The following is an 11,848-nucleotide window of genomic DNA, read 5'->3' on the forward strand; positions in this document are numbered from 1 at the left end:
TGCTGGTGTGTATCCATGTGGACTAGGGTACGAGGGACTGGGAAGAATATTAAAACCCCCCTCGGTTCCTCCCTACGTAGCCATTAGTGGAGTAGATTTAATTTGTGCCCTCTGTTACTAAACCCATGCAACACGTGCAGATGGCCTTACTGCTCTGATTATTATCATAGAGAGCATTGATCTGGCTGACTTGTATTAGTGAGGTTGTTGTGTGTTTCAACATGATGACATCCCTGTCCCTAACCTAATAGCTCATTTTCCAAAAAAAATTCTTCTTCTGATATATCTGAAATGAATGTTCCCCTCTCTGTGGAAAAGGTCATTGCAGTAATTGCAGTTCTGAGGTGAAGTTTCAGATCTCAATCCAAGGTCTTTTCCTAGCAAGAAATGTAAGAGGTGATTAACTCGAGAAGAATAGTCATCTTTGCTCGTGTCACTTTGTCTCTGACTTCATAGCAAGATGTTATTTTGAGTCCAATTTTTAGTCGGCCGTATGTCTTTATTTAAATCCCGATTTCCAGCATCTCTTGCACCAGGCAGGTATGGAGTCCAACTCATGGCTGTTTAGAGAGCTTTCACCTGAGCATTGGTGCGAAGGGGTTTTACCTAAAGGCCATTGTGATGAAGTAATGATAAGTGATAGGCTGATTAAAACATTCTCCTGAGCTGTGGGCAAGCTGGTTAACCACTGTCGCCAAACCAGCCCAACCCAGCCCAAACCAACCCAGTCCAACCCAACCCAACCCAAACCAGCCTAGCCTAAACCAGCCCAGCCCAACCAAGCACAAACCAACCCAACCCAGCCCAAACCTGCCCAACCAAGCACAAACCAACCCAGCCCAAACCAGCCCATCCCAGACCGGCCCAACCCAACCCAGCTCATACCAGCCCAACCCAACCCAGCCCAACCCAGTTTTACCCAACCCAGCCCAAACCACCAATCAATCAAATGTATTCATAAAGCCCTTCTTACGTCAGCTGATGTCACAAAGTGCTGTACAGAAACTCAGCCTAAAACCCCAAACAGCAAGCAATGTAGGTGTAGAAGCACGGTGGCTAAGGAAAAACTCCCTAGAAAGGCCAGAACCTAGAATGAAACCTAGAGAGGAACCAGGCTATGAGGGGTGGCCAGTCCTCTTCTGGCTGTGCCGGGTGGAGATTATAACAGAACATGGCCAAGATGTTCAAATGTTAATAGATGACCAGCAGGGTCAAATAATAATAATCACAGCGGTTGTCGAGGGTCAGCACCTCAGGAATAAATGCCAGTTGGCTTTTCATTCAGAGTATCTCTACCACTCCTGTTGTCTCTAGAGCGTTGAAAACAGCAGGTCTGGGACAGGTAGCACTTCCGGTGAACAGGTCAGGGTTCCATAGCCGCAGGCAGAACAGTTGAAACTGGAGCAGCAGCATGGCCAGTTGGACTGGGGACAGCAAGGAGTCATCAGGCCAGGTAGTCCTGAGGCATGGTCCTAGGTCCTCCGAGAGAGAGAAAGAACGAAAGAAAAAGAGAATGAAAGAGAGAAAAAGAGGGAAAGAGAGAGAGAATTAGAGAGAGAAAACTTAAAATTAATTTAGGACACCAGATAAGACAGGAGAAATACTCCAGATATAACAGACTGATCCTAGCCTCCCGACACATAAACTACTGCAGCCTAAATACTGGAGGCTGAGACAGGAGGAGTCGGGAGACACTTTGGCCCCGTCCGACGATACCCCCGGACAGGGCCAAACAGGCAGGATATAACCCCACCCACTTTGCCAAAGCACAGCCCCCACACCACTAGAGGTCTAAAACCAGACTGAAGCGTTTCGTATACATTGTTTGTCTTCGGGAAGGCAGTGAGTTGCTGCGCAACAGCTTTTTCAAAAATATTTGAGAGGAATGGAAGATTCGATATAGGCCGATAGTTTTTTATATTTTCTGGGTCAAGGTTTGGCTTTTTCAAGAGAGGCTTTATTACTGCCACTTTTAGTGAGTTTGGTACACATCCGGTGGATAAAGAGCTGTTTATTATGTTCAACATAGGAGGGCCAAGCACAGGAAGCAGCTCTTTCAGCAGTTTAGTTGGAATAGGGTTCAGTATACAGTTTGAAGGTTTAGAGGCCATGATTATTTTCATCAATGTGTCAAGAGATATAGTACTGAAACACTTGAGTGTCTCTCTTGATCCTAGGTCCTGGCAGAGTTGTGCAGACTCAGGACAACTGAGCTTTGAAGGAATACGCAGATTTAAAGAGGAGTCCGTAATTTTTTTTCTAATGATCAAGATCTTTTGGTCAAAGAAGTACATGAATTCATCACTGCTGAAGTGAAAGCCATCCTCTCTTGGGGAATGCTGCTTTTTAGTTAGCTTTGCTACAGTATCAAAATACATTTTGGATTGATCTTATTTTCCTCAATTAAGTTGGAAAAATAGGATGATCGAGCAGCAGTGAGGGCTCTTCGATACGGTACTGTCTTTCCATGCTAGTCAGAAGACTTCCAGTTTGGTGGAGCAGCAGTAAGGGCTCTTCGATACGGCACGGTACTGTCTTTCCAAGCTAGTCAGAAGACTTCCAGTTTGGTGGAGCAGCAGTAAGGGCTCTTCGATACGGCACGGTACTGTCTTTCCAAGCTAGTCAGAAGACTTCCAGTTTGGTGGAGCAGCAGTAAGGGCTCTTCGATACTGCACGGTACTGTCTTTCCAAGCTAGTCAGAAGACTTCCAGTTTGGTGGAGCAGCAGTAAGGGCTCTTCGATACGGCACGGTACTGTCTTTCCAAGCTAGTCGGAAGACTTCCAGTTTGGTGTGGCGCCATTTCCGTTCCAATTATCTGGAAGCTTGCTTCAGGGCTCGGATATATTCTGTATGCCAGGGAACTAGTTTCTTATGACAAATGTCTTTTGTTTTTAGGGGTGCGACTGCATCTAGGGGACTGTGCAAGGTTAAATTGAGTTCCTCAGTTAGGTGGTTAATTGATTTTTGTCCTCTGACATTGTTGGGTAGGCGGAGGGAGCCTGGAAGGGCATCTAGGAATCTTTGGGTTGTCCGAGAATTTATAGCACGACTTTTGATGATCCTTGGTTGGGGTCTGAGCAGATTATTTGTTGCGATTGCAAACGTAATAAAATGGTGGTCCGATAGTCCAGGATTATGAGGAAAAACATTAAGATCCACAACATTTATTCCATGGGACAAAACTAGGTCCAGAGTACGACTGTGGCAGTGAGTAGGTCCGGAGACATTTTGGACAAAACCCACTGAGTCGATGATGGCTCCGAAAGCCTTTTGGACTGGGTCTGTGGACTTTTCCATGTGAATATTAAAGTCACCAACAATTAGAATATTATCTGCCATGACTACAAGGTCCGATAGGAATTCAGGGAACTCCTTGAGAAACGCTGTATATGGCCCAGGAGGCCTGTAAACAGTAGCTATAAAAAGTGATTGAGTAGGCTGCATAGCTTTTATGACTAGAAGCTCAAAAGACAAAAATGTTTTAGTTTTTTTGTAAATTGAAATTTGCTATCGTAAATGTTAGCAACACTGCCTCCTTTGCGGAATACGCGGGGGATATTGTCACTAGTGTAACCAGGAGGTGAGGCCTCATTTAACACAGTAAATTCATCAGGCTTGAGCCATGTTTCAGTCAGGCCAATCACATCACAATTATGATCAGTGATTAGTTAATTGACTATAACTGCCTTGGAAGTCAGGGATCTAGCCCTATTTTGAGATGTGAGGTATCACAACCTCTTTCAATAATGGCAGGAATTGAGGAGGTCTTTATCCTAGTGAGATTGCTAAGGCGAACACCGCCATGTTTAGTTTTGCCCAACCCAGGTCGAGGCACAGACACGGTCTCAATGGGGATAGCTGAGCTGACTACACTGACTGTGCTAGTGGGAGACTCCGCTAAACTGGCAGGCTGGCTAACAGCCTGCTGCCTGGCCTGTACCCTATTTCATTGTGGAGCTAGGGGAGTTAGAGCCCTGTCTATGTTCGTAGATAAGATGAGAGCACACCTCCAGCTAGGATGGAGTCCGTCACTCCTCAGCAGGCCAGGCTTGGTCCTGTTTTTGGGTGAGTCCCAGAAAGAGGGCCAATTATCTACAAATTCTATCTTTTGGGAGGGGAAGAAAACAGTTTTCAACCAGCGATTGAGTTGTGAGACTCTGCTGTAGAGCTCATCACTCCCCCTAACTAGGAGGGGGCCAGAGACAATTACTCGATGCTGACACATCTTTCTAGCTGATTTACACGCTGAACAGAGGAGGAGTAGGATGAGGGTACGGCTAAAGGCTATAAGAACTGGTCGTCAAGTGCGTTGGGGACAGAGAATAAAAGGAGCAGATTTCTGTGTGTGGTAGAATAGATTCAAGGCATAATGTACAGACAAGGGTATGGTAGGATGTGAGTACAGTGGAGGTAAACCTAGGCGTTGAGTAACGATGAGAGAGGTTTCGTCTCTGAAGGGACAAGCTAACCCAGGTGAGGTCTCCGTATGTGTGTGGGGTGGGACGAAAGAGCTATCTAAGGCATTTTGAATGGGACTGAAGGCTCTACAGTGTAATAAAACAGTAAAAACTAGCCAAAACAGCAGTAGACAAGGCATATTGACATTAGAGAGAGGCATAAAGCAATCACAGGTGTTGATCAGGAGAGCTAAGACAACACGTTTGAGGCTTGGGCCGACAGGTAAATGGTGATGAATGGGCAGAGAGGGTCAGTTAGGTACATACAGGACCTGAGTTTGAGGCTGGGGCCGACAGGTAAACTAAAGGTACCGTGTTATTGAAACAGTCCAGGGGGCATCAGCTGTGTAGCCGAGTGATCATAGGGTCAAAAGAGCAGTAACAGGCGAGTCAGGGTGCCGATCGGTAGTCACTACTACGCTAGGAGAGCAGGGGACACAGCGTTCAGATAAATAAAAATAGCAGATCCGTACTACATTGGGTATTCCATTTTCCACATTCCATTTTTCTCTCTCTCTCTCTCTCTCTCTCTCTCTCTCTCTCTCTCTCTCTCTCAGCTCTAAACTTGTTAGGGCTCAACTGGCAGCTGAAGCCGGCTGATGGGCACCTGATCAACAACGGCCTGAGCACTGAGCTGCCGGGCATCAGCGACGTGGCAACAGTGCCCTCCGGAGGCAGAGGTAAGAACAGCCAGAGTCTGCATGGCTACCGCCCCTGGCCATGGTGCTGAAACCCTCCTTTACACTACACTGAGGCTACATGGATGACTGGAGCCTGGGGCTCTAACAACTAGTGAGGCCTGCAGAATAAACTGTTCTGGTAGATGAATGAATTTGAAGGTAGCATGTAGTACAAATGTACAGACTGCTAATGTAACAGACAGAGAAAGAGCAAGAAGACCCTGGCTTTCATTCGTTAGTGAACAAATTACAACGAGTTCTCCTGTTTGAATTATAGTGGAGCTTACCTTGTCTGGGGCATAACTGTTCTAGAATCGTAATTGCATCATGTTCTAGAATCGTAATTGCATCATGTTCTAGAGTTGTAATTGCATCATGTTCTAGAATCGTAATTGCATCATGTTCTAGAATCGTAATTGCATCATGTTCTAGAATCGTAATTGCATCATGTTCTAGAATCGTAATTGCATCATGTTCTAGAATCGTAGTTGCATCATGTTCTAGAATCGTAATTGCATCATGTTCTAGAAACGTAATTGCATCATGTTCTAGAATCGTAATTGCATCATGTTCTAGAATCGTAATTGTATCATGTTCTAGAATCGTAATTGCATCATGTTCTAGAATCGTAATTGCATCATGTTCTAGAATTGTAATTGCATCATGTTCTAGAATCGTAATTGCATCATGTTCTAGAGTTGTAATTGCATCATGTTCTAGAATCGTAATTGCATCATGTTCTAGAATCGTAATTGCATCATGTTCTAGAATCGTAATTGCATCATGTTCTAGAATCGTAATTGCATCATGTTCTAGAATCGTAATTGCATCATGTTCTAGAATCGTAATTGCATCATGTTCTAGAATCGTAATTGCATCATGTTCTAGAATCGTAATTACATCATGTTCTAGAATCGTAATTGCATCATGTTCTAGAATTGTAATTACATCATGTTCTAGAATCGTAATTACATCATGTTCTAGAATCGTAATTGCATCATGTTCTAGAATCGTAATTACATCATGTTCTAGAATCGTAATTGCATCATGTTCTAGAATCGTAAATGCATCATGTTCTAGAATCGTAATTACATCATGTTCTAGAATCGTAATTGCATCATGTTCTAGAAACGTAATTGCATCATGTTCTAGAATCGTAATTGCATCATGTTCTAGAATCGTAATTACATCATGTTCTAGAATCGTAATTGCATCATGTTCTAGAATCGTAATTACATCATGTTCTAGAATCGTAATTGCATCATGTTCTAGAATCGTAATTACATCATGTTCTAGAATCGTAATTACATCATGTTCTAGAATCGTAATTACATCATGTTCTAGAATTGTAATTACATCATGTTCTAGAATCGTAATTACATCATGTTCTAGAATCGTAATTACATCATGTTCTAGAATCGTAATTACATCATGTTCTAGAATCGTAATTACATCATGTTCTAGAATCGTAATTACATCATGTTCTAGAATTGTAATTACATCATGTTCTAGAATCGTAATTACATCATGTTCTAGAATCGTAATTACATCATGTTCTAGAATCGTAATTACATCATGTTCTAGAATCGTAATTGCATCATGTTCTAGAATCGTAATTACATCATGTTCTAGAATCGTAATTACATCATGTTCTAGAATCGTAATTACATCATGTTCTAGAATCGTAATTGCATCATGTTCTAGAATCGTAATTGCATCATGTTCTAGAATCGTAATTACATCATGTTCTAGAATCGTAATTACATCATGTTCTAGAATCGTAATTACATCATGTTGTAGAATCGTAATTACATCATGTTCTAGAATCGTAATTACATCATGTTCTAGAATCGTAATTACATCATGTTCTAGAATCGTAATTGCATCATGTTCTAGAATCGTAATTACATCATGTTCTAGAATCGTAATTACATCATGTTCTAGAATCGTAATTACATCATGTTCTAGAATCGTAATTACATCATGTTCTAGAATCGTAATTACATCATGTTCTAGAATCGTAATTACATCATGTTCTAGAATCGTAATTACATCATGTTCTAGAATCGTAATTACATCATGTTCTAGAATCGTAATTACATCATGTTCTAGAATCGTAATTACATCATGTTCTAGAATCGTAATTACATCATGTTCTAGAATCGTAATTACATCATGTTCTAGAATCGTAATTACATCATGTTCTAGAATCGTAATTACATCATGTTCTAGAATCGTAATTACATCATGTTCTAGAATCGTAATTACATCATGTTCTAGAATCGTAATTACATCATGTTCTAGAATCGTAATTACATCATGTTCTAGAATCGTAATTGCATCATGTTCTAGAATCGTAATTGCATCATGTTCTAGAATCGTAATTGCATCATGTTCTAGAATCGTAATTACATCATGTTCTAGAATCGTAATTACATCATGTTCTAGAATCGTAATTACATCATGTTCTAGAATCGTAATTGCATCATGTTCTAGAATCGTAATTACATCATGTTCTAGAATCGTAATTACATCATGTTCTAGAATCGTAATTACATCATGTTCTAGAATCGTAATTACATCATGTTCTAGAATCGTAATTGCATCAACTGAATGTACCAAGGTTCTATTGAAGGAGCTAATTGCATTATTTAACTTAGTTAGTTTGACATTTGCAGTCGACACCTTATCTAAAGATGACACCAAGGCTCGCGGTCTGTCCACCATGTTGCCGTAATGTCGCAATTTCCCTAAAACATTAGAAAACAAGCTCTCAGATGAATCCTTAGTAATTCCTCCCTCATACCAATGCACATTCGTTTGATTTCTGCTAAAACCAAATATCCCTTCCTTGAGTCTGTGGAATTGTCTGGTCGTCTTAAATTAGGAGGACTGTAACAACGCCATGTAATCCAGCGAGAGGAGGCGTAGCGTGGGTGGAAGGTGCTGTGAAACCGCTCTCTGAAGGGTTTTTCCAAGCGTCGGCTTTGATGGAGGTCCTCTGGAGTGGTTCTGAGAAGCCGCCAACTACGAGCTGTCTCATGAGCCGACACACAGACAGACGCACACTGCCCGTCTGGGCCGAGCTAGTTTGTTCTAGTCAGACGCGGAAATGGATTGTTTGAATTTGCCTGGGCTTCATGTCATTAGAGAAGGTTGTGGAAAGGACACGATATGAGTGAGTGCACATCTGTCATCTGTTGGGAATGGTACCAAAACCATTCATTCGCTGGGAAGATACAGCAGTCTGGTTGGGCTCTCCTGGGGTTCGGTGGCATTGGCAACAGTTTTACATAAGACTGTGTTGTGGCAGACTTCAGACTAAATTGTTGATGCCTCCCCTAACTCTGGGGCTTGGGTCCAGGTGTCTACAGGAGGTGAGGTGATCTCTGCTGTACAGCCGTAGAGAAGGAGATGTAAGACTGTTCTGGAGGCCAGTCAGAGCATTGTGTTTATAAAGACTGTTCTGAAGGCCAGTCAGAGCATTGTGGTTATAAAGACTGTTCTGGAGGCCAGTCAGAGCATTGTGTTTATAAAGACTGTTCTGGAGGCCAGTCAGAGCATTGTGTTTATAAAGACTGTCCTGGAGGCTAGTCATAGCATTGTGGTTATAAAGACTGTTCTGGAGGCCAGTCAGAGCATTGTGTTTATAAAGACTGTTCTGGAGGCCAGTCAGAGCATTGTGGTTATAAAGACTGTTCTGGAGGCCAGTCAGAGCATTGTGTTTATAAAGACTGTTCTGGAGGCCAGTCAGAGCATTGTGTTTATAAAGACTGTTCTGGAGGCCAGTCAGAGCATTGTGGTTATAAAGACTGTTCTGGAGGCTAGTCAGAGCATTGTGTTTATAAAGACTGTCCTGGAGGCTAGTCATAGCATTGTGGTTATAAAGACTGTTCTGGAGGCCAGTCAGAGCATTGTGTTTATAAAGACTGTTCTGGAGGCTAGTCAGAGCATTGTGTTTATAAAGACTGTTCTGGAGGCCAGTCAGAGCATTGTGTTTATAAAGACTGTTCTGGAGGCCAGCCAGAGCATTGTGTTTATAAAGACTGTTCTGGAGGCCAGTCATAGCATTGTGGTTATAAAGACTGTTCTGGAGGCCAGTCAGAGCATTGTGTTTATAAAGACTGTTCTGGAGGCCAGTCAGAGCATTGTGTTTATAAAGACTGTTATGGAGGCCAGTCAGAGCATTGTGTTTATAAAGACTGTTCTGGAGGCCAGTCAGAGCATTGTGGTTATAAAGACTGTTATGGAGGCCAGTCAGAGCATTGTGGTTATAAAGACTGTTCTGGAGGCCAGTCAGAGCATTGTGGTTATAAAGACTGTTCTGGAGGCCAGTCAGAGCATTGTGTTTATAAAGACTGTTCTGGAGGCCAGGCAGAGCATTGTGGTTATAAAGACTGTTCTGGAGGCCAGTCAGAGCATTGTGGTTATAAAGACTGTTCTGGAGGCCAGTCAGAGCATTGTGGTTATAAAGACTGTTCTGGAGGCCAGTCAGAGCATTGTGGTTATAAAGGCTGTTCTGGAGGCCAGTCAGAGCATTGTGTTTATAAAGACTGTTCTGGAGGCCAGGCAGAGCATTGTGTTTATAAAGACTGTTCTGGAGGCCAGTCAGAGCATTGTGTTTATAAAGACTGTTCTGGAGGCCAGTCAGAGCATTGTGTTTATAAAGACTGTTCTGGAGGCCAGTCAGAGCATTGTGTTTATAAAGACTGTTCTGGAGGCCAGTCAGAGCATTGTGTTTATAAAGACTGTTCTGGAGGCCAGTCAGAGCATTGTGTTTATAAAGACTGTTCTGGAGGCCAGTCAGAGCATTGTGTTTATAAAGACTGTTCTGGAGGCCAGTCAGAGCATTGTGGTTATAAAGACTGTTCTGGAGGCCAGTCAGAGCATTGTGTTTATAAAGACTGTTCTGGAGGCCAGTCAGAGCATTGTGGTTATAAAGACTGTTCTGGAGGCCAGTCAGAGCATTGTGTTTATAAAGACTGTTCTGGAGGCCAGTCAGAGTATTGTGGTTATAAAGACTGTTCTGGAGGCCAGTCAGAGTATTGTGGTTATAAAGACTGTTCTGGAGGCCAGTCAGAGCATTGTGTTTATAAAGACTGTTCTGGAGGCCAGTCAGAGTATTGTGGTTATAAAGACTGTTCTGGAGGCCAGTCAGAGCATTGTGTTTATAAAGACTGTTCTGGAGGCCAGTCAGAGTATTGTGGTTATAAAGACTGTTCTGGAGGCCAGTCAGAGCATTGTGTTTATAAAGACTGTTCTGGAGGCCAGTCAGAGCATTGTGGTTATAAAGACTGTTCTGGAGGCCAGTCAGAGCATTGTGTTTATAAAGACTGTTCTGGAGGCCAGTCAGAGCATTGTGTTTATAAAGACTGTTCTGGAGGCCAGTCAGAGTATTGTGGTTATAAAGACTGTTCTGGAGGCCAGTCAGAGCATTGTGGTTATAAAGACTGTTCTGGAGGCCAGTCAGAGCATTGTGGTTATAAAGACTGTTCTGGAGGCCAGTCAGAGCATTGTGTTTATAAAGACTGTTCTGGAGGCCAGTCAGAGCATTGTGTTTATAAAGACTGTTCTGGAGGCCAGTCAGAGCATTGTGGTTATAAAGACTGTTCTGGAGGCCAGTCAGAGCATTGTGGTTATAAAGACTGTTCTGGAGGCCAGTCAGAGCATTGTGGTTATAAAGACTGTTCTGGAGGCCAGTCAGAGCATTGTGTTTATAAAGACTGTTCTGGAGGCCAGTCAGAGCATTGTGGTTATAAAGACTGTTCTGGAGGCCAGTCAGAGCATTGTGGTTATAAAGACTGTTCTGGAGGCCAGTCAGAGCATTGTGTTTATAAAGACTGTTCTGGAGGCCAGTCAGAGCATTGTGTTTATAAAGACTGTTCTGGAGGCCAGTCAGAGCATTGTGTTTATAAAGACTGTTCTGGAGGCCAGTCAGAGCATTGTGTTTATAAAGACTGTTCTGGAGGCCAGTCAGAGTATTGTGGTTATAAAGACTGTTCTGGAGGCCAGTCAGAGCATTGTGGTTATAAAGACTGTTCTGGAGGCCAGCCAGAGCATTGTGGTTATAAAGACTGTTCTGGAGGCCAGTCAGAGCATTGTGTTTATAAAGACTGTTCTGGAGGCCAGTCAGAGCATTGTGTTTATAAAGACTGTTCTGGAGGCCAGTCAGAGCATTGTGGTTATAAAGACTGTTCTGGAGGCCAGTCAGAGCATTGTGGTTATAAAGACTGTTCTGGAGGCCAGTCAGAGTATTGTGGTTATAAAGACTCTTCTGGAGGCCAGTCAGAGTATTGTGGTTATAAAGACTGTTCTGGAGGCCAGTCAGAGTATTGTGGTTATAAAGACTGTTCTGGAGGCCAGTCAGAGCATTGTGTTTATAAAGACTGTTCTGGAGGCCAGTCAGAGCATTGTGGTTATAAAGACTGTTCGGGAGGCCAGTCAGAGCATTGTGGTTATAAAGACTGTTCGGGAGGCCAGTCAGAGCATTGTGGTTATAAAGACTGTTCTGGAGGCCAGTCAGAGCATTGTGGTTATAAAGACTCTTCTGGAGGCCAGTCAGATTATTGTTGTTGATGCTGATGTGTCTGTGATCGTCACTGTCAGGACTCTGGCGATCTGCCTGATGTTTTTAGGAGGAATAACACCCCTTCCTTAATACTGTGGGAGGAACACATCGCTACCCAGGACCTCGTCTCTCTCTCCCTTCT

At 42.9% G+C, this 11,848-nt stretch overlaps 1 pseudogene; it reads left to right on the plus strand.

Moving 5' to 3' along the window:
• LOC118371115 (teneurin-2-like) overlaps window positions 1-11,848 on the plus strand; it is a 474,921-nt pseudogene that overhangs the window by 377,231 nt on the left and 85,842 nt on the right.

Source organism: Oncorhynchus keta, chromosome 11 (genome assembly GCF_023373465.1).
Source record: "Oncorhynchus keta strain PuntledgeMale-10-30-2019 chromosome 11, Oket_V2, whole genome shotgun sequence".
Classification (NCBI taxonomy): Eukaryota; Metazoa; Chordata; class Actinopteri; order Salmoniformes; family Salmonidae; genus Oncorhynchus; species Oncorhynchus keta.